We start from the raw sequence: 23,492 nt of genomic DNA on the forward strand, positions 1-23,492 counted from the left end.
GGCTTGAGACCAGAGAGGTTGTCTCTTCTGATAACTTTGCATCCTGAAATGGTGCAAATAGTTTAAAAATAGTTTAAAATAAACTAATATTTGTACAAACTAATATTTGTAATATTTATATATTATATAAATATTATATAAATATATAATATTTATATAAATAAAACTAATATTTGTAAAACTAATATTTGTAAAGTTTATTTGTAAATAAACTAATAATTGTAAAATGTTTACATTTATATCTAGAAACAGAGATTGAGAGCAGAGACAAATCCAGAAGATGTAAGAAGAAAAAAGTGATGGGCTTGATGATTGAGGAAGAAAAAGGACTGGGATTAAGTCTTTGGATTCTAATAGTCACCAGGAGTGGTCGGCAAGTTTCTTCCATTAATTCATTACTTTTAATTATTTGATCATAAGAAAGGAGAGTCTGACTTTGTGGAAAAACACACAGTCAGTTTCATTAGAAAAGAGAGAGTCAGACGTTTTTAAAACAACAACAACAATATGCCCTGAATAGTAGAGAAACAGAAGAGCGATGGATCTACAAAGGCAAGACTCAGACTGAGACCACAGTGAACCTGCAAAATAGAGGAGCCCCTGGGTGGGAGAGGATATAACTGGAACTCTGGGAATGTAACGTGCATGGTGTGCTCATCTGACAGACATGGCAGCTTAGGGGAATGAGTCTCTGCAGCATTGTCGTGAAGAGAGGATACAGGACAACTGTAGAACCACAGCTCAGCCAAGAGTAAGTATAAATTTCTTGATCTCTCTAAAGTCTCTTTTCTGTTAAATGCAAATAATAATGCATGCTTCATTCAGCAAGTTATTGTGAGGACTAAACGAGACAGTATTTGAAATTACTATGTAACAGGAAATAAGGTACAGATAATCCTCAGTACAAGCACAATAATGTGGGACTGTAAAGATGATTGTGCAAAGCAATCTTAATAATCAATGAGAAAACTAATGATCGGGACTTGGCCTTTAAAAAGTTTTGCCAAAACATCAAAATCTTTCTTCCTGTCATTGACAAAGGTACAAGGAAATAAAAATAGTAAAACTAATACCTAGTACAAAATAACTTAAAACATGAGAAATGTTTAAAACTAACGTGTTTTACTTTTCATAAAAACTTATCAAAAGTAGTTTAAACCATGTCTGCCCCCTTGTCATGTAACTGACAATGTGGAGCACCATCTTTCTTTATGCACTGGTGAACTGTCATACGCTTTTGTAAGTTCGGAATGCCTTCCAGCATTGTATTCTTTGTTCTTTCAGTGTCTTGAAACACTTCCAAGAGTTTTTTCTAATGTGAAAATTTTCTGCCAGCATTACTTCCTCTAGGACATCTTCATTCTGTTCATCACAACTACCTTTCTCATTTATGTTAAGTTCTCTTTCAGTAAATTTCCGTGGCCTCATACCTAGAAACTCAATGACAGCAATGTCAATATTCCATCGTCAGCTGTCTTCTTATTGGATCTAATTTCACATCCAGCATTATTGCTTTTCATTTCTTTACTGCACTTTGGTCTGTTGCACAATTTCTTCTTTTAATCATCTGTTTTGTAAAACGTCACGTGAGTTTATGATTGGAAGATGTGGAGGCAACACAATTACATGCTTTGCTGGGTGGTAACTGAGTAACAGATGTGCAGTAGCCATACTGAGGTGATCTGTTACTGATCAGGGTGTGCATCTGCTATTTATGTAGTGATTTCTGAACTGAAGTGCTATCAGTGAGGTTAGAACTTCATGAAATTGCAGTTAATATACCATAGTTAATGAAATGTGAACCATGTTATTGAGGGACTGGTGTTATTTAACTAAACCATGGTAACTGAAATTGATACATATGAATTAGCAAATCGAGAGCTGCCAGTATTTTTAATTTCATCCTTTAAATGTTCTTAATTTCTTTTTAATCAGCAAGACTTATGTTTTTATGCACACCATTGTGATGAGGATCCCAAGATTTTGATGGCTAAGCTGCAATTTGAGTAAGAGGTTCAGAATTAGGCTTAGTTCCTAACCCCACTCTCTGCGTGATCCTCCTTCCCACACCATTCCAAACATATCAGTGTGGCACACACCCAGGCTGAGAACCACTGCTCTAAAGCCTTCCACATAATTGAAAGTTTAGTCACTCTAGCTTTGAATTTTTCTACTTAAAAAAAATTATTAAGAAAGCTGTTGATTTAGAATTTTTGTGTCTTTGCTTTTAATTATTTCTTCTTATTTTGTTTTTGCTTATTTCATTTCCATTTGCTCATTTCATTGTAAAGAAATGGCTCTGAGAGAAATTTAAATTACCTTTGACTTTTCAGGCTGTGCCCCTAGATCTCACTTCCACCCCTTTTCCCTCTTTCCATCTCAAGAAACAAAATTAAGAATAAACATAAAGGGAGACAATGTGAGTGAGAAAGAACAGAAATATAGCCCCACGTAAATTAAAATGTCAAAAATAAAAAAAAAACACATATTTTAAAAGGATTTTTCCATTAAACATAGGAATTAAATAAGAATTTATGTTAGAGAACTAGGTTTGGGGAGACAAAAGCTTTCATGAAAATGTTTAGATTTATTTTTTAATATCAAGTATTGCAAATATTCTACATACTAAATAATAGGAAAATGACAGAAAAAAATATACTAACTAGGTGGAATATTACATAAATTTAGTGAATGTAATTGTCAGTTTTAAATACATTGTAGCAAGAAGAAAAAATGCAAAAGATACAATGTGAAGTGAAAAAAGTAGGAAACAGAATACCTTCCCTGTAAGACAACAATGCAAGGGAGTTGATGCTTCTGCCCCTTTCCTCACAGCAGGAATGCCATTGCTCTCTCCCTCCCAGCACAAGGAACAAGGTGATGCTCGGCCAATTCCTTAGAGTTACTGCTCAGAAGAAACACTTCAAGGAGAAATAGTAACTGGCATGGAAAGGTCCTGTTGTCTTCAGGTTCCTGGCACTAATAGAATCAAAATACTAGACAAAACCCATCCTGATGCTTCACATAAGTTTAATAGTATGCTCCACTCTGAATTTCTAAGCCTACCCCCAACCACATCCCAAATGGTGTACCAGTGTGGCCCACTGCCAAAAAGAATATAATAATATTCCTAATAGTGGATCATAGTTATACCCAGAGGAATAGAAGGTCCATTTACCTGGAATTCCTTCTCCTCTTGTTGTGAAGCAGGTTCACTGTGTACTGGTCACCAACTTGTCTGAGTCCAGTGAGACAAAATACCTGGGCATACAACAAACTGCATGAAGAGACTTTTTACTACTTACAGAGAGACAGCAAGGGACAACAGAAACCTGTGACACCTTGTAAGCCAGTCTGCAAGGCTCAAGAAATTTGCCCAGGATAAATGGAGTGTCCTCAAAGACTCCTTAAAGAATTCCAGTCACATCCTGGTGGTGTCCCAGCTGGCTTGAGACCAGAGAGGTTGTCTCTTCTGATAACTTTGCATCCTGAAATGGTGCAAACAAATGCATAAATAACTGATCTTTTGGTCTTTTGAAGGAATCTACTCCCCAGTGTGTTTCTAATTCTCTAGGGTAGAATGTTTAGAGGAGAACAAATAAACTCCCCTCTTGATAATATGAATCCTCTTTTATAACATATCTGGACATGTGTTACTTTTCTATTCTCCTTTTACCGTGAGTGAGAAGAGAGAAGAATAAAAGGGATACCAAGATATAAGGACTGTGAAATACTGAAAGCTGAGGATTGGCAATTCATAGAAACTATTTCTCTGGATACTATTTTTCTTACAGCACAACTACATGACTGAAGACAGAGCTCATCTGGGTCAGTGTTTCAGAAAATGTTGCCAAGTTACTTCTTCAAATGCAGATTCCTGGACCTCAGTGCAAACTACCATGTTAGAAATGAGAGTTGGGGTGAGATGGAGGAGAGGTGATATTGATAATCTGCATTTTTTTAAACTTTTATTTTAGTTTCAGGGGTACATGTGAGGGTTTGTTACATGGGTAAGCTCATGTCACAGGGGTTTGTTGTATAGATTATTTCATCACCCACATATTAAGCCTAGTACCCAATAGTTACTTTTTCTGCTCCTCTCCCTTCTCCTACCCTCCATGCTCAAGCAGACCCCAGTGTCTGTTGTTCCCTTCTTTATGTTCATGAGTTCTCATCATTTATCTCTCACTTATAAGTGAGAACATGTATATTTGGTTTTCTGTTCCTCTGTTAGTTTGCTAAGGCAAATAGCCTCCAGCTCCATCCATGTTCCCACAAAAGACATGATCTCGTTTGTTTGTTTGTTTTTTTAATAACTGCATCATACTCCATGGTGTATATCTACCACATTTTCTTTATCCAATCTGTCACTGATGAGCATTTAGGTTGATTCTATATTTTTGCTGTTGTGAATCGTGCTTAAATAAACATTCATGGCCAGGTGCGGTGGCTCATGCCTGTAATCCCAGCACTTTGGGAGGCCAAGGTGGGTGGATCACGAGGTCAAGAAATCTAGACCATCCTGGCCAACATGGTGAAATCCCGTCTCTACTAAAAATACTAAAGTTAGCTGGGCATGGTGATTCGTGCCTGTAGTCCCAGCTACTCAGGAGGCTGAGGCAGGTGAATTGCTTGAATCCAGGAAGTGGAGGTTGCAGTGAGCCAAGATCGTGCCATTGCACTCCAGCCTGGTGATGAAGCAAGTCTACGTCTCAAAAAGAAAAAAAAACAAACAAAAACATTTGTGTGCATGTGTCTTTATGGCAGAATGATTTTAGCTCTTTGAGGAATCACCATACTGCTTTCCACAATGGTTACACTAACTTACATCCCTACCAACAGTGTGCAAGTGTTTCCTTTTCTCTGTAACCTTGTCAGCAACAGTTACTTTTTGACTTTTTCTCAACAGCCATTTTGACCTGTGTGAAGTGGTTTTGATTTGCATTTCTCTAACGATGAGTGATATTGAGCCTTTTTTCAAAGCTTGTTGACCACACGTATGTCTTTAAAAAATAAAAGTGTCTGTTCATGTCCTTTGCCCACTTTTTTTTTTTTTTTTTTTTTTTTGAGATGGAGTCTCACTCTGTCACCCAGGCTGGAGTGCAGTGGCCTGATCTCTGCTCACTGCAACCTCCACTTCCTGGGTTCATGCCATTCTCCTGTCTCAGCCTCCTGAATAGCTGGGACTACAGGCGCCCGCCACCATGCCCAGCTAACTTTTTTTTTTTTAAATAGAGATGGGGTTTCACCATGTTAGCTAGGATGGTTTCAATCTCCTGACCTCATAATCTGCCTGCATCAGCCTCCCAAAGTGCTGGGATTACAAGCGTGAGTCGCTATGCCCAGCCCCTTTGCCTGCTTTTTAACGGGGTTGTTTGTTTTCCTTTGGCAAATTTGTCTTAGTTCCTTATAGATGCTGGATATTAGACCTTTGTCAGATGGATAGTTTGCAGGTATTTTCTTCCCATTCTGTAGGCTGTCTGTTTATTAACAGTTTCTCTTCCTGTACAGAAGCTCTTAAATTTAATTAGATCCCATTTTTTAATTTTTGCTTTTGTTGGGATTGCTTTTGGTGTCTTTGTCATGAAATTTTTGCCCATGCTTGTGTCCTGATTGGTATTGCTTAGATAAGAAAATCTAGAAGAAACTATAAGAAACCCCTAGAAGACACTAGGGTTTTTAGAGTTCTGGGTTTTACATTTAAGTCTTTAATCCATCTTGAGTGAATTTTTGCATATGGTTTAAGGAAGGGATCCAGTTTCAATTTTCTGCATCTAGCTAGCCAGTTATCCTAGCACCATTTATTGAATATAGAGTCTTTTCTCCATCGCTTGTTTTTGTCAGCTTTGTTGAAGATCAAATGTCTGTAGATCTGTGGCCTTGTTTGGGGGCTGTCTATTCTGTTCCATTGGTCTATGTGCCTGTTTTTGTACCAGTATCTTGCTGTTCTGGTTACGGTAGCCCTGTAGTATAGTTTGAAGTCAGGTAGTGTGGTGCATCCAGATTTGTTCTTCTTGCTTAGGACTGCGTTGGTTATTTGGGTTTGTTTTTGGTTCCATATGAATTAAAAATTTTTTTCTAATTCTCTGAAGAATGTTGTTGGTAGTTTGATAAGAATAGTATTGAATCTATAAATTGCTTTGGGCAGTATGGCCATTTTAAGGATATTGATTCTTGCTATCCATGAGCATGGGATGTTTTTCCATTTGTTTGTGTCTTCTCTGATTTATTTGACAGTGTTTTGTAATTCTTATTGTAGAGATCTTTTACCTCCATGGTTATCTGTAGTCCTAGGTATTTTATTCTTTTTGTGGAAGTTGTCAGTTGTGAATGGGATTGCCTTCCTGAATTAGTTCTCAGCTTGGCTGTTGTTGGTGTATAAGAATGCTAGTGATTTTAGTACATTGATTTTGTGTCATGAAACTTTGGTGAAATTGTTTATCAGCTGAAGATTACGGAGTTTTCTAGATATAGCATCATGTCATCTACTAACAGGGATAGTTTGACTTCCTCTCTTATTTGGATGCACTTTATTTCTTTCTCTTACCTAATTGCTCTAGTTAAGACTTCCAATACGATGTTGAATAGAATTGGTGAGAGAGGGCATCCTTGTCTTGCGTCAGAGAACCTGCTGTTTTTATTCAGTATTTAAAAAAACTTTTCATTGTAAAATCTAACAGATATAGAAGACTATATAAAACAAAGCAAATACCCTTGTAACCACAGCTATTTAAAAACATATATTTTTTCCATCCACCTATCCTAACCACAGTCCCTTCCCTCTTTTCAACAGTAATTACAGTCCTGATCTTTATGGTAATCACATCTTTATTTTCTTTGTAATTTTATCACCCAAATGTTCATGCCTAAGCACTAGTTTAGTTATGCTTCATACTCCTTTTTCTAGAACAGGAGTGTTTTGTTTTTAATTGTTCCTCCTTTTGTTTATTTCTTTTTTTTTTCAACGTGTTTTTGGGAACACGTGATATTTGGTTACATGACTAGGTTCTTTAGTGGTGATTTGTAAGATTATGGTACAACCATCACCCAGGCAGTGTACACTGTACCCAATGTGTAGTCTTTTATCTCTCACCCCCTCCAACCCTTTCCCCCAAGTCCCCAAAGCCCATTGTATCATTCTTAGGCCTTTGCATCCCCCCATAGCTTAGCTCCCACTTGTAAGTGAGAACATATGATGTTTGGTTTTCCATTCCTGAGTTACTTCACTTAGAATAATGGTCTTCAGTTCCAACCAGGTTGCTTCAAATGTCATTATTTCATTTATTTTTATGGCTGAATAGTATCTCATGGTGTGTGTGTATATATATATATATCATAATTTCTTTATTTACTCTTTGAATGATGGGCATTGGGCTGAAAGAACTTACATTTTTAACAACTTATTTAAGTGATCCTCAGGAACTCTAAACCGTGGGAATCACTGCTAGCCTAACTCCGTATACACCTAAGGAGCAAGATCTATAGCCTCCAATGTATCACATTTTATTTCCATAAGCCTTCAAAACTGATCAAGGGTGATGAAGATGGCATTATTTATCTCAATTATGTATTTTCATTCTCCTTCCTAAAAGAAAATTATATGCCTCTATCTGTTAGCATGTGACTTGAAATGCTTGTCTTTGCGAATACTCCATGGTCTGAGGAGGTCATTTATATCACACTTGGCCATGTAACTTACTATGGCCAATGCAGTGTGAGTAAAAGTGCTATCTGCCACCTCTGGGTGGATGCTTCAAGAGCTATCCCATGGCTCTGTCACTGTTCTTTCCCTTTGCCACAAGACCAAGATAAGGCTCTTTCCTTTAGTCTCAATCACCAAATAAGGAAGATATGTGAGGCAGACCCACAGCTCTCCTAGAACCTACATTGACAGAGTAGAAAATAAACTGTTATTGTCATAAAGCACTGAGACCTTGAACTTGTTTTTCTTTTTTAATGGAGCATAACATAAAGAAAGATTTCCAATCCATGGAGATAAAATAGTTTTTAAAATTTTCTTTCCTATGACAAATATATGGCCACATAAAAGCAAAAAGTAGCTTGTGCCGCCTCTAAGGTGGTGCAGTAAGTGCACTTATGAATGCCTAATGAAAGGACAGTTCCAATGTGTATACTAGCTACATACCAGTTTCATCCTGCCTTAGCACTCCCATCCTGCACTGTCTCAAGGACAGCAATAGAGCTTTAATCTGTCTTCAAAACAATGGAAGAATGGATTATTTGCCCTGCCCTCCTCCTATACGTATATACAGTTTGGGCAAGAGGAATACCACCAGGCAAATTGTTTTCAAATCTATCTAATTTCTTCAAGACTTCTCCTGTTTGTTTTTCTAAAATCACTTTCTCTCCTTCCATGGCAACAGGACAAGACAAAATGGTTCTCTTTTAATATTCAAGAGCTGTTGCTCTTAGACAATGTAGTGCTGTTCAGCAGAAAAGCCCTATTCAGCATATTAAAAATCCCATTAACTCTTCCCTTCTCATCACTTGTGAATTACAGATACCCTGGTCAATGCCCTTGTCAGATACTGATTTCATCTCGTTTTAAACACATATCAGAATGAAAAACAAAGTATACGGCTGTTTCTATCTACTCATGTCTCACTGTAAATAAATGAAATGGCAGGGTTCTGAAGTTGATACATAACATTAACTTGATAAATACTATTTGAATATGGAGACTTATACATGGAAAGGAATTTCCAGAAGCTACCTTTCTGTAGCTCCCAGTCATCTAAATTAATGAAAACATTTTGCAGTTAAAAAAAATCTAAAAGATACTGGAAGCAAGTTTAATATGCTGAAAATATACATGCAAGTCTACTCTATACATGAGTGACAAGAAAGTCACATAGAATTATATTAAAGCAATTATTACATGTCATTTGTGCTTCTTGATTAGTCCAGAGTCCCTATATAGTACAAAAGCAAATGTCTTTGTTTGATGATAAAAAGCCAATAATTCCTCCAGGTATAACTGGAAACATGTCATTTCACACAATATGCTTTAAAATGGTATCTAGCTTCCTTCAAAACCCAAAGATTTATCAAATATAATTTTGCAAGTGTGCTTACAGGAGCTAACATAAACTTATTTTCTAATATTTTGTTTCAAATGTAAGGAAAAGATGCTTCCATATGGAATAGAACCATTTAGGAGCCACAATCAATCACTGAAGATAATCAAATGTCCCTGAGCTTCATGACCTGGGCTAACTGAGTTAGAGGTAAAGATATTTGAATTTCCTCTTGTTGCCTGATTTAGAAGCCCATGACACTGCTGAGATATTTATATTCAACTCTTAACAGGATTCCAGTGTGGTCCAGAAGCTTCTGAGACTGTTGAAGTTGGGGAAAAAAAAAGGGGTGCTCTAAACTCCACCAGGACTACCTCCAAGAGGACAATTCGCAGGCCAAGATAACTAGTGGAAATCTGGCAAATTATTTATAGAGTTTTTCCTCTTCCTTTCTTAACTACAAGAATTCAAGACATTCCAAGAGGTTTAGGAGAGTTTACTTGGTCCCACACTTCCTGGAATACCTCAGAAGACCCCAAAATTGTTTTATAACCCCAGGGAACATCCACATTTCTATAATATGAAAAAAATACATGTACACTGATTATGGGCTAGACTGTGTGCCTATCAGACTTATATATGACAGACACTTGGATACATCCAGAATCCTTAAAGTTTGGGGGTGCAAAATATGAGGCTTCATTCATCAACTGGCATTCACAACCACAGGCATTGCCACCCCACTACACTTATTATCACTTTGATGGGGACATGTATGCCCTCCATTTCTCGGGCATTCTTTTCCTTCTCTTACACCTTCTTCTTATATCAGTCTCTTCCCCATCACACTTCCAAAATATATGACCATAATAAGAATGCCATCTAGACTGCTTAGGGCATTTGTTCATTAAAAAGCCAACTCTCAGCTGAATGAAGAGCCAAAGATCATTAGAGGTGACAGAGCATGGAATTTTTGAAATGAGTACCTCCCATAAGGCCTCAAATATCACCTTGGCCGTTTATGACTCTCTTGGTGTGTATTTTATACACCATTTATTTAAAACAGCTTTGAGAGAAGGTCATTCAGGTATTTGGATGTGGGTTAACATCTAAAATGAACCACGGTTTATTATTCTTCTTATTGTCCACTTACTAAGGATAGTATAGTAGATGGTTGAAGTCTATGGCCTCATTTACGAAAGTGCAAAAACAGCACTTTTCCTCTGTTCATATTAGAATGAATATCTTGATATTTAAGGCTCTAACCCTTTAGGAGTGAGTGGTAATTTTGTGCATATAGTATATCTGCACTTCATCCTTCTAACTCTCGAGCATAATATTCTAACTCAGGCAGAGAAGAGCTGTGGCAAAGGGATGTTAGTGTCCGCAGCAATGTTCCCTTTAAATGAATTGGATCTATAAGACAATCTTATCAAGCTTGTCTTAGCACAAGTGGCAGCTTTATGTTTAAGAACAAGAGGAGGTAGTGAAGGATACCGTGATGCATCATAAACCTGCAGGATTTTTACAAGCCAAGATAGATGTTGAGATAATGAGAACAGATTCACTTGTCAGAGGCTCTGATGTCAAAACTGGAGTCTTCCATTATTTTCAAAAAGAATACTTTTTAATACATTCACAACACGAAAGCATGCAACAGCAATTGATGATACACAGAAATATATGTGGTTAATATCAAAAAGAAGCATCTACCTCTGATTGTCCAGAGTGCCTGTGGGTGATAGGATAGTTACTTTAAACATTATATATTTTTGAATGATAACTTTTGCAAGTCCATCTTGTTTGCTCTCATTAGTCTGGAACTACTTGAAGGGCCATTCTACAAAAAGCAATTCATTTCAGACTATAAGCAGGATTTTTATGAAACTTCCACCAAGTGGGAACTGAAGAAATTTAGTCACCATAAGACAAAAGATGAAGCTCCATCATTAAAATATCTTTGAGAGGAACTGAGAAGACTCACATGGGTAAGGCTCAGAATGTAAAGAGGTTAATGCTAAAATGCCCCCAGAGTACAGTGTGAAACTGTTAATGTCCTATGAATTTGTTAACCTAGAAAAAGAATGGGTTGTGAATCTGAAAGTGTAGTCATGTTACAGAAGCGTTGAGAGAATTCAGGAATGAGAGCATTGTGAGAGCCCTCACCAAGGGCCATCTGATTTCTTTCTGTGATGCTCTCTAAGTAAAGCATAGAAATAGGCATGATGTAGAATACTTCTGCTTTAAGAGACCAAGACTGAATATCCTAAACAAGGACCAAAGAAAGTATCTTGGATTCTGAAAAGGAAGTGGGGGCAGAGGGCATTGTAGTCAGAACTCCACTAGAAAAAGAAATGACTTAACTATTTGTTGCTTACTGATAAACAAAATTATTGGACATTTAGGAAAGAAGTTATTCAGTGTCAGGGATCAAAAAGAATCTGGAAGGTTCGAACGGGCTTAAGAAATGAAAATAGAGGAAGATGTATGAATAGCTTGGGTCAGTATATAAACCAGTGATGTAGGCATGTGGTGAACACCATTTTTTAGTTTGATGAGAAAACTTAGTACAATTTTATTTAAAAATGTAAAGGATGTCAAGCACTCAGTCCTATTATTTCCCTCAAGATCAGTACCCCTAGCTGCTCCAAATGGAGCAGCAAAGTGAAATTAGCCAATTCCCTTGAAAGGCTGTAGTTGTTCAGCTTCAGGGGGCTTGTTAATTTTCCTTCTCCAAGGGTTCCAAGTGAGGTCTGAGAGCAGAGCAGGGAGGCAGAGTGAAAAGAGGAATTAATAAGCTTTCTAAAGTATTGCTACCCCTACTTCTTTCAAGGGAATTAGTTAATTTCACTTTGTAACTCCATTCAGATCAGCTCAAGTTTGAGAAAACCTCCAATTAAATAGAGGGAGAGGGGAGACAAAGGCAATTGGTAGGAAAGAGAGGGAATGGACAGAATTTAAATCAGTGACCCCAATCCAAAGCATTGCCCCAAATACTGAAAGTACTTTACAAATAAATATTACAAATAGTTATGAAAGATCTGGCCAGGACATAAAAAGTTTTCATTTTTATTAATTGTATTCTTCCTTCGAATCTTGGTAAAACTTCTGAAATACGAATATTTTCTACTTCACCTGAATCACAGGGTTCACAGCAATATCTTTGTGCCTGATCCATATAACATTCTCTCACTTTCTTCACACCTGGATGGTATGAATGTCTCTACCCATTTCTAATATGAAATAACATTATCAAGTGTTTTAAAATTGAAAACAAGAAATAAACACATAGAGGGGACTTCTCTTAAGCACTGCCTTGAATTATAAAAAGGGGGAAAATGACAAAAGAATGAAAGAAACTAATAGGAAAAAATAAAGAGATGATAAGTGGAAGAGGTTAAAAGGGAAGATATACATGAAAATAGTAAGCGCATATAAATTACCTATGGACAGGAAGTATCATATGTTAAAGGTATTATAAAGCGCTTAAGTCAATACATTCATTCAAATTATAATACATAGGTAACGGACAAATTGTCCCTAAGAAACCTTCAAACACATAAAAATCACTGAAATAAATAATGTAATATAGCCCTTAACCTAGTGTAAATAAGTGTTCAATAAACTACTAGTATTTTAAAATTATTTTTCCATTAACTGTAGGACACTTCTGTTTATGCTTCTCTAGAATATTTAAGACCCTTTCTGAAAAAATAATATTTTACCTTTGACAAACTGGACTGACATGAACCAATAATATTAAAACATTAAGGATATACAGACTAGTCTTTTGATAGGCAGCATGATTAAATAGAAAAAGCACAGTTTTGGTGCCAGGTCACAAATAAAAATTATGTTTATTATTTTCTAGACAGACTTCATATGTGGCCTTGGGCAAATTCCTAGGCCATTCTAAGAAAGAAATATCAACCTTCTTTCAGAAAATGAGGATAATAAGATCTGCTGTGTAAGACTAGGGGGCTAGGGCACATGTATGTAAGGCACCCAAGACGGTACATATGCAGTGCTCAATAAATGATAGCTAGTATTATCGTTACTAAAAGTTAAATATGAGTAAGGCTAGAGTTGAAAAGCAGTGTAAGAGCTCATCTTATCAGCAGACTCCCAAACTAGTTTTGCATCAATATAACTGGTATAAAACATAACAAAAATAGAGATTTGAAGGCCCCACTTCAAATGTGTTAGATCAGAATTTCTGTGAATGCTGTCCAGAAATCAATTTCCAAGTCACCATACTATTTTTATTAATAGTACTTAGATGGGTTAGGTCACTTGCCAGTATCTCACAGTGTCCATGCAAAAACTAGAACCCTAGGCTTTCTTTGTCTCCATTTGAGCTTGCCTATTATATCACTGTATTTCTACAGTCAACTACAGTCTTGTACTCATGGTGTCCTTAGAAGTCTAATTATTATTATTAACCATTTTGTTGTCTGATTTTGTGCACTTGGTATATCTCACTATGTTTTTTTTCCCCCAAACTCCAGACTCCTCCTGGCAGACGTTAGCCAAGCACATATTTCGCCCACTTTCTATGGATTCTTCCTGTTACTTTGCCACTGTTTTGTTTACAAACACAGAGCTGAATCAAGAATTCCTATATAGTAGCTTCACTGAAAGCACATGAAAACAATATTTAACCTAAATACAAACTTGTGCTTCTAAACAAGATAGAGTAGCAGGGACCAGATTTACCTTCCTACCTGAAACGACTGAAAATCTGGACCAAATATAGAAAACAACAGTGCTTAAGACATTGGCCCTCAGGCAACAAAGGACAGTGATCACTAAAATGTGGGAAACAATGCCTCCCATGCTCCAGCTCACTTTCTAAAGTGAATTCCCAGGCCACAGTGTAGGAAGAGAAAAGACTGACAGAACTAAAAAAGGTTCAAATCATACAATGTATTGTTTCTGGCCACAATAAAATTAAATTCAAAATCAACAACAGAAAGATCCCTAGAAAATCCTCAAATATTTGGAAACTGAATAACCCTCTACTAAATAACCTATCGGTCAAAAAAGAAATCAGAGTAAAATTAGAAAGTATTTTGTAATAAATGAAAATGAAAGCACACATCTCAAAAATTGTCTAATATGGCCAAAGTAATATATGAGGGACACTTATAGCATGAATATGCCTGCATTAGAAAAGAAGAAAGGTCTTAGATTTCACCTTAAAAAAAAAGAAAATTAAGTATTTAAGTATAGAAAAGGAAATAACAAAGATCAGGGTGCAAATTAATAAAATAGTAAACAAAGAAACAATGAAGAACATAAATCATGAAAACCAAAATGCGGTTATTATTGATGAATAAAATCAATTAACTAACCATACTGATCAGAAGAAAAGAGAAAACACATAAGTTACTAATATCTGAAATGAGAGAGGTAATGTCATTACAGATTGTACAGCTATTAAAAGAATTATAAAGGGATATTATTAATAACTTTATGGTAATAAATTTGATGACAGACAAAATGGACAATTTCCTTGAGAAACAAACAACACTTACTGAAGAAGAAATAGCTTGCATAGTCTCATATACTTTAGTATATAGCCTCATATATACTAAAGAAATGGAAACTGAAATTTAAAAAACCTTCTCACAGAGAGAAGTGCTATGTGTTTGGGGGTGGGGAGGAGATTCCAAAGGGGCATGAGAAAATTTTTGGAAATTAATGGCTATGTTTATTATTGTGATGATGGTTTCAAAGATGACTGTCTCTGTCAAGACTTATCAAATTGTACGTTTTTAATATGTGCTGTTAATTGCATTTCAATAACGCTGGTTTAAAATGTGATGAAAAAATACTTATTGCATTTAAAAATCCTCTGATAGTTGGCAGTTCGTATTCACTCAAGAGGACTCCAAAAATTAATCAGAAACATACAATTCCAATCTTAGAAAATAATCACCAAAAGAACCTTAAACTTCAAAGTGAGAATCCCTCAAGTTTAATGACATTGTAGATCTTCTAGAAGTGTTTTTTTCCTTTCTTGGATGAAAGGTGATTATTTGAATTTCTAATAAAAAAATAACATTTTCAAAGATAGTGTGTTTCCTAATGGCGAGGAGAAAACACCTAAAATCACTATCACTGACATCAGAGAGGAATAATATCCCCATGTCAAAGTGTGTGCAAGTCTGTCTACACCTCTTTCAGCTCTTCATCACCAGTATCTGTGCACTTCATAGGCCTCTCATGAGAACAGAAGAAAATAATATCTAAAAGGAGCTTTTTGTACAAAATGTTTAGTGTTTCCAATACTTTGAATGAACAAGACTCATAAGGTGGAATGGAAAATAATTTTATTCATTTATCAAATCTGCCTCTACATATCAGTTCACAGCTGATTATTCCACCCTTCACTGCCTCTCACATCCCCAGTTTATATGGAATCTAGGGAAAGTCCCATGATTTTTCTGGTCAAACTCAAAAAATTAAGAAGTCTTCACTCTTCCAAGCTGTTCTGGAACATTGAATATGTTCTGCCCAATGTAATACCAACCCTGGATGTAATTCAGTGTTAAAGCTTCGCTCCTGATTACCTTTGACCACCTACAGTGGGAGAAGAGAGAAGGAATGATTGCCTTTTTCCTTTTTATCCTCTTTGTGCTTTAGCATCTCCTCCTTCAGCTTGCTACTGTGGATTTGTTACCTCTCCAGGACCTAAATAGGAGGTAAAGTAGATAAAAAGGCAGGAGAGTTTTTACTTAGGCCCTGATATGGTTGTGTTGAGGTTTAAAGCAGATCCTTTCTCTTATGAAAATATTCATGGGTTCTTGGGAAACCCTTATCACAGAAAATCATGAAAATCTTTTTATTTGCATTTTTATTTTATTTTACTTGAAGTTCTGGGAAAATCATGAAAATCTTTAACTAGCAGCCCTCAGTGGAAGCACTCCCTAGAGCATTACTCAGAACTCTTCTCTTCTTGGGTATACTTTCAACATCTTTTTGCTGAGTTTTCCTTGCACCACCAAGTAGTCCATTTGCACGAGATCTGAAAGGACCCTGGAGCACTCTTTGTTTCTCTCATATGTCTCACAACCTGACCAAGGAAAACTGCCTATATTTTGTATCACTTGGAGCCTAACTACATTCTGTATTACTTTCCTAGGGCTGCTGTAACAAAGTAGCGCAAACTGGGAGGCTTCAAACAAGGGAAAGTTATTTATTGTTTCATGGTTCTGGAGGTTGGTAATCCAGAATCAAGAGGATGTCAGGGCCATGCTCCTTCTGAAACGTATAGGGGAAAATCTTTGCCTCCCCTAGCTTCTGGTGTTTGCCAGCATTCTTTGCCTTACAGGTGCATCATGCCAACCTCTGCCTCTGCCATCATGTGTCCATTTTCTTCCTATGTGTCTTTGTTTCTCATCTTGAATCTCATAATTTCACCCATCACATAGGCTGACCAACCCAATGGCAGCCCTGTGCTCTACTGCCACTGGATCCTCAAGCTGATACATGGAGGCACTATTCCTCTCTGACTTCAGCTATTTTTTTTTATTAGAAATTCAAATAATCACCTTTCACCCAAGAAAGGAAAAGAACACTTCTACAAGATCTACCACATAATTCAACTTGAGGGATTTTCACTTTCTGGTTTAAGGCTCTTTTCGTGATCATTTTCCAAGATTGGAATTGTGTGTTTCCAATTATTAATTTCTGGAGTCTTCTTGAGTGACTACAGACTAACTACTACAGGCTTTTTAAATGCAATAAGTATTTTTTCATCACATTTTTAATCAGTTTTATTGAAATACAATTAACAGCATCTCCTTTTGGAACACGGGTATTGTTAGCATCTATTATATTAGGGCCTCAAGACTGAAGCTGAAATAGTTCCATATTTATTTACATACATAATTGTGAGAGTAGAATAACAATATTTCTGTTAAAGCAAATGCATACCAACCACATCTATAATCAGAAATTTGATTCTTAAGGGTTAAAAAAAGAAGCATACATTGTGCAGAGAAGTGTCTATCTTCTCTGTTGTTTTCTTGGTGAGGGAAGCCAGATGAGTTTGATTACAAGTAATATGCTATTATCGGCTCATTAATACAGAGTGTGACCATGAGTAATAAACCCAAAAGCATAACCACTGAAATCAATAAGTCATTCAGAAAACTAAAATTAGGCTGTAGTATAAATAGCTATCTCTCCAAATAACTTTTGAAGATAAATAATAAAAATGGTTAATTTGATATCTTTCTTTCTTTTTCTTTTTTTGTGACGGAGTCTCTCTCTGTCACCCAGGCTGGAGTGCAGTGGTGCGAGCTCAGCTCACTGCAAGCTCCGCCTCCCAGGTTCACGCCATTCTCCTGCCTCAGCCTCCCGAGTAGCTGGGACTACAGTTGCCACCACACCTGGCTAATTTTTTGTATTTTCAGTAGAGACAGGGTTTCACCGTGTTAGCCAGGATGGTCTCGATCTCCTAACCTCAAGATCCACCTGCCTCGGCCTCCCAGTGTGCTGGGATTACAGGCTTGAGCCACCACATGCGGCCAATTTGATATCTTTCACCTAATTGGTTTGCAGGTAAATGCAGATGAGAATCAAATGACCAAAAACAAGCATAAAATAGCAAACATGGAAGGCTAAAAAACTTAAAGAATAGGGACAATAAAAAATGCAATATCTGTGTTAAGAAATACTGAATATATTTAAAATGATAAAAAGTAAAAAGGGGAAAGTGGTTTTACTGCACATGACTCATGCAGACAACTAACTTTCTTAGCACCTATTTCTTACAGAAAAATAATTAGCTACACATAAAAACTAAGATTAAATGAGAACAATTTGCAATCATTCTTGAGATGTGGGAAGTTCATGATCACATCCCTGTAACATGGACTACCACCCACTGCATAGCTCATAGCCCCATTGATCATAATTTCCATCCATTACATGCCAACAGCTATATGAACTCTTAAGAGAGAGGAATAATAGCTACTTTATCCTTTTAAAATTTCATCAGATAAGACGTTTTCCTTTTCCTGCCAATATGCTAATATAACTTTATCTGAGCTTATGTAATTGCATATGTCCAAACTATTGAGTCAAAAAGCTATTTTGTACCATTAAAAATATTCTAAATACATGTAATAGCACTCCTTCTCAATCTCAACCCCTCCAGTTACATGCTAGACTTAAACTGATTCCCTAATGTATGCTTTATTCAACCATATCAGCTCACATTATTCCCTACTTAGTACTTCTGTGCAATTCAGACCAGCATCAGTGACTTCCTGTGACACCTATGTGGTTAGAATTACAGAGGGTTTTGGGGAAAACCCAGCTGTGACATTCTCCTTCTTTATTTCACCCCAGTCAAACATTTGGCTCTTAGAGACCTTCCATTCTCACTTAGAATCTCCTACCAACAGGTTCTGTTTAGTTTCTATCTTATGAATGAAAATTTTCAAACTTTGATCTCAGCTCCAGCTTCATTATCCCAAACTTTCTGTGACTTACAATGAAATTTCAAAACAAACATAGTGCTTGAGGAACAAACACTCAAAGCAATTCAGGGTCCAGGTATGTGGTACTGAATGAACAACGTTAGGACATTTGAGAAGTGAATAGAGTTTCACTCCTGTCTGTCCACAGTCACCTTTTCTTTCTTTCTTTTTTTTTTAATATTATTATTATACTTTAAGTTCTAGGGTACATGTGCATAATGTGCAGTTTTGTTACATTTGTACCATGTTGGTGTGCTGCACCCATCAACTCGTTAGCACCCATCAACTCGTCATTTACATCAGGTATAACTCCCAATGCAATTCCTCCCCCCTCCCCACGATAGGCCCCGGTGTGTGATGTTCCCCTTCCCAAGTCCAAGTGATCTCATTGTTCAGTTCCCACCTATGAGTGAGAACATGCGGTGTTTGGTTTTCTCTTCTTGTGATAGTTTGCTAAGAATGATGGTTTCCAGCTGCATCCATGTCCTTACAAAGGACACAAACTCATCCTTTTTTATGGCTGCGTACTATTCCATGGTGTATATGTGCCACATTTTCTTAATCCAGTCTGTCACTGATGGACATTTGGGTTGATTCCAAGTCTTTGCTATTGTGAATAGTGCCGCAATAAACATACGTGTGCATGTGTCTTTATAGCAGCATGATTTATAATCCTTTGGGTATATACCCAGTAATGGGATGGCTGGGTCATATGGTACTTCTAGTTCCAGATCCTTGAGGAATCCCCACACTGTTTTCCATAATGGTTGAACTAGTTTACAATCCCATCAACAGTGTAAAAGTGTTCCTATTTCTCCACATCCTCTCCAGCACCTGTTGTTTCCTGACTTTTTAATGATTGCCGTTCTAACTGGTGTGAGATGGTATCTCATTGTGGTTTTGATTTGCATTTCTCTGATGGCCAGTGATGATGAGCATTTTTTCATGTGTCTGTTGGCTGTATGAATGTCTTCTTTTGAGAAATGTCTGTTCATATCCTTTCCCCACTTTTTGATGGGGTTGTTTTTTTCTTGTAAATTTGTTTGAGTTCTTTGTAGGTTCTGGATATTAGCCCTTTGTCAGATGAGTAGATTGCAAAAATTTTCTCCCATTCTGTAGGTTGCCTGTTCACTCTGATGGTAGTTTCTTTTGCTGTGCAGAAGCTCTTTAGTTTAATTAGATCCCATTTGTCAATTTTGGCTTTTGTTGCTGTTGCTTTTGGTGTTTTAGACATGAAGTCCTTGCCCATGCCTATGTCCTGAATGGTATTACCTAGGTTTTCTTCTAGGGTTTTTATGGTTTTAGGTCTAACATTTAAGTCTCTAATCCATCTTGAATTAATTTTTGTATAAGGAGTAAGGAAAGATCCAGTTTCAGCTTTCTACTTATGGCTAGCCAATTTTCCCAGCACCATTTATTAAATAGGGAATCCTTTCCCCATTTCTTGTTTTTCTCAGGTTAATCAAAGATCAGATGGCTGTAGATGTGTGGTATTATTTCTGAGGACTCTGTTCTGTTCCATTGGTCTATAGCTCTGTTTTGGTACCAGTACCATGCTGTTTTGGTTACTGTAGCCTTGTAGTATAGTTTGAAGTCAGGTAGCGTGATGCCTCCAGCTTTGTTCTTTTGACTTAGGATTATCTTGGCAATGTGGGGTCTTTTTTGGTTCCATATGAACTTTAAAGCAGTTTTTTCCAATTCTGTGAAGAAAGTCATTGGTAGCTTGATGGGGATGGCATTGAATCTATAAATTACCTTGGGCAGTATAGCCATTTTCATGATATTGATTCTTCCTATCCATGAGCATGGTATGTTCTTCCATTTGTTTGTGTCCTCTTTGATTTCACTGAGCAGTGGTTTGTAGTTCTCCTTGAAGAGGTCCTTTACATCCCTTGTAAGTTGGATTCCTAGGTGTTTTATTCTCTTTGAAGCAATTGTGAATGGAAGTTCATTCATGGTTTGGCTCTCTGTTTGTCTGTTACTGGTGTATAAGAATGCTTGTGATTTTTGCATATTAATTTTGTATCCTGAGACTTTGCTGAAGTTGCTTATCAGCTTAAGGAGATTCTGGGCTGAGACAATGGGCTTTTCTAAATATACAATCATATCATCTGCAAACAGGGACAATTTGACTTCTTCTTTTCCTAACTGAATACCCTTTATTTCTTTCTCTTGCCTGATTGCCCTAGCCAGAACTTCCAACACTATGTTGAATAGGAGTGGTGAGAGAAGGCATCCTATCTTGTGCCAGTTTTCAAAGGGAATTTTCCCAGTTTTTGCCCATTCAGTATGATATTGGCTGTGGGTTTGTCATAAATAGCTCTTCTTATTTTGAGATACATTCCATCAATACTGAATTTATTGAGCGTTTTTAGCATGAAGGGCTGTTGAATTTTGTCAAAGGCCTTTTCTGCATCTATTGAGATAATCATGTGGCAGCCCATCAGACTAACAGCAGATCTCTCGGCAGAAACTCTACAAGCCAGAAGAGAGTGGGGGCCTATATTCAACATTCTTAAAGAAAAGAATTTTAAACCCAGAATTTCATATCCAGCCAAACTAAGTTTCATAAGTGAAGGAGAAATAAAATCCTTTACAGATAAGCAAATGCTTAGAGATTTTGTCACCACCAGGCCTGCCTTACAAGAGACCTTGAAGGAAGCACTAAACATGGAAAGGAACAACTGGTACCAGCCATTGCAAAAACATGCCAAAATGTAAAGACCATCGAGGCTAGGAAGGAACTGCATCAACTAACGAGCAAAATAACCAGTTAATATCATAATGGCAGGATCAAGTTCACACATAACAATATTAACCTTAAATGTAAATGGACTAAATGCTCCAATTAAAAGACACAGACTGGCAAACTGGATAAAGAGTCAAGACCCATCAGTTTGCTGTATTCAGGAGACCCATCTCACATGCAGAGACATACATAGGCTCAAAATAAAGGGATGGAGGAAGATCTATCAAGCAAATGGAGAACAAAAAAAAGCAGGGGTTGCAATACTAGTCTCTGATAAAACAGACTTTAAACCATCAAAGATCAAAAGAGACGAAGAAGGACATTACATAATGGTAAAGGGATCAATTCAACAGGAAGAGCTAACTATCCTAAATATATATGCACCCAATACAGGAGCACCCACATTCATAAAGCAAGTCCTTAGAGACTTACAAAGAGACTTAGACTCCCATACAATAATAATGGGAGACTTCAACACCCCACTGTCAACATTAGACAGATCAACAAGACAGAAAGTTAACAAGGATATCCAGGAATTGAACTCATCTCTGCACCAAGCAGACCTAATAGACATCTACAGAACTCTCCACCCCAAATCAACAGAATATACATTCTTCTTAGCACCACATCACACTTATTCCAAAATTGACCACGTAATTGGAAGTAAAGCACTCCTCAGCAAATGTACAAGAACAGAAATTATAACAAACTGTCTCTCAGACCACAGTGCAATCAAACTAGAACTCAGGACTAAGAAACTCAATCAAAACCGCTCAACTACATGGAAACTGAATAACCTGCTCCTGAATGACTACTGGGTACATAACGAAATGAAGGCCAACAAAAAGATGTTCTTTGAAACCAATGAGAACAATGATACAACATACCAGAATCTCTGGAACACATATAAAGCAGTGTGTAGAGGGAAATTTATAGCACTAAATGCCCACAAGAGAAAGCCGGAAAGATCAAAAATTGACACTCTAACATCACAATTAAAAGGACTAGAGAAGCAAGAGCAAACACATTCAAAAGCTAGCAGAAGACAGTCACCTTTTCTAAACCTTGTTTTCTCCCTCTTCTTGTCTGTTCTTCCCTGCCAGCAAGATGCTTTGTATTCTTCAGCTCTCTGTGACTGCCATGATAATTCATTTACAAAAAAAAAAAAAAGTGTTATTTGTGTAATAAGTTACATCTTAGGAATATTTAAATTTCTAAATAATACCAGACAAAGGGAAGAAACTCTTTAAAAGGGGGACCAGTACAAGAATCACTGAGTTATAAAACAGGAAGGGACACAAATTCTTCTTCCTTGGGTTTCACTGTGTGTGGTAGTTTATTCATCCAATTTTTCAACAAATATTTTTTGAGAGCCAATATATACCTTCATGGTGCTTGAATTCTTTTATCTTATTTCAATTTGTTCTGTATCAGTGTTAGCTGGACATTTGTCTAGCTTCCCTCTCACTTCTGGACTAGTTTCAAGAACAAATCGAGCTGATTATATGGTACCATAGTGCCTTATTTATAGTACTTGTTCAATAAATGAAGAATTTAATTCATTCTCATCTAGTTCCCCATTGGAAAAAAAGTGCATTGTAATCTTAAGGGACTTCTCCGGTGTTCTACATCTGGTCAGTGGAAAACAAAATAATTCACTAGCATTTTAGGTGCCAGTGTAGAAAAACACTTTTTGCATAATATTAACAATCAAATCATACCATATTGCCACCCATCTAACTATTCCACCTAAACAGAAGAATGGCCTTATCTTTAAAATGCATCTGATTCAAATTTGAATCTTCATCACCAATTTATTTGAAAATTATACTTTTAATTTTTACTTTCTCACAACTATTAAGCTAACTATTCCTGGTTGGTCCTGTTGCATTATAGAGTTTTATGATCACTATGCAGTGTGGCCTGACAGGATCTATGGCAGGAACAGCCTCACTATGCTCAGAGTACATTTGTAAGAAAAGCCTCAGTTTTAAGACAAATGATATAAACCTAGCATGACAGGGGGAGAGGGTGACCAGGTATAGGATAAAAATACAGTTAAATGAAAACTGGCTAAGGAATCAGAGGATTTTGGACCTTGAATATCAATAATTTCAGAGGCCCCATTAATGCTATTTTCAAATCTTTGAAGGTGTTGAATTTAGTACATGAATAAATGATTTATGTGTGTCTTCAGAGACAGGAATAAAA

General features: G+C 36.8%; 1 long non-coding RNA gene across 1 annotated transcript in view; it reads left to right on the top strand.

The window, feature by feature from the left end:
• The first annotated feature begins 614 nt into the window (after positions 1 to 614).
• Positions 615 to 23,492, top strand: part of LOC104674897 — a 125,139-nt gene continuing 102,261 nt past the window's right edge. Inside the window, exon 1 of the long non-coding RNA XR_749698.2 lies at positions 615 to 751. This is a non-coding gene — a long non-coding RNA (uncharacterized LOC104674897). The remainder of the gene's footprint in view (positions 752 to 23,492) is intronic.

Source organism: Rhinopithecus roxellana, chromosome 2 (assembly GCF_007565055.1).
Source record: "Rhinopithecus roxellana isolate Shanxi Qingling chromosome 2, ASM756505v1, whole genome shotgun sequence".
Classification (NCBI taxonomy): domain Eukaryota; kingdom Metazoa; phylum Chordata; class Mammalia; order Primates; family Cercopithecidae; genus Rhinopithecus; species Rhinopithecus roxellana.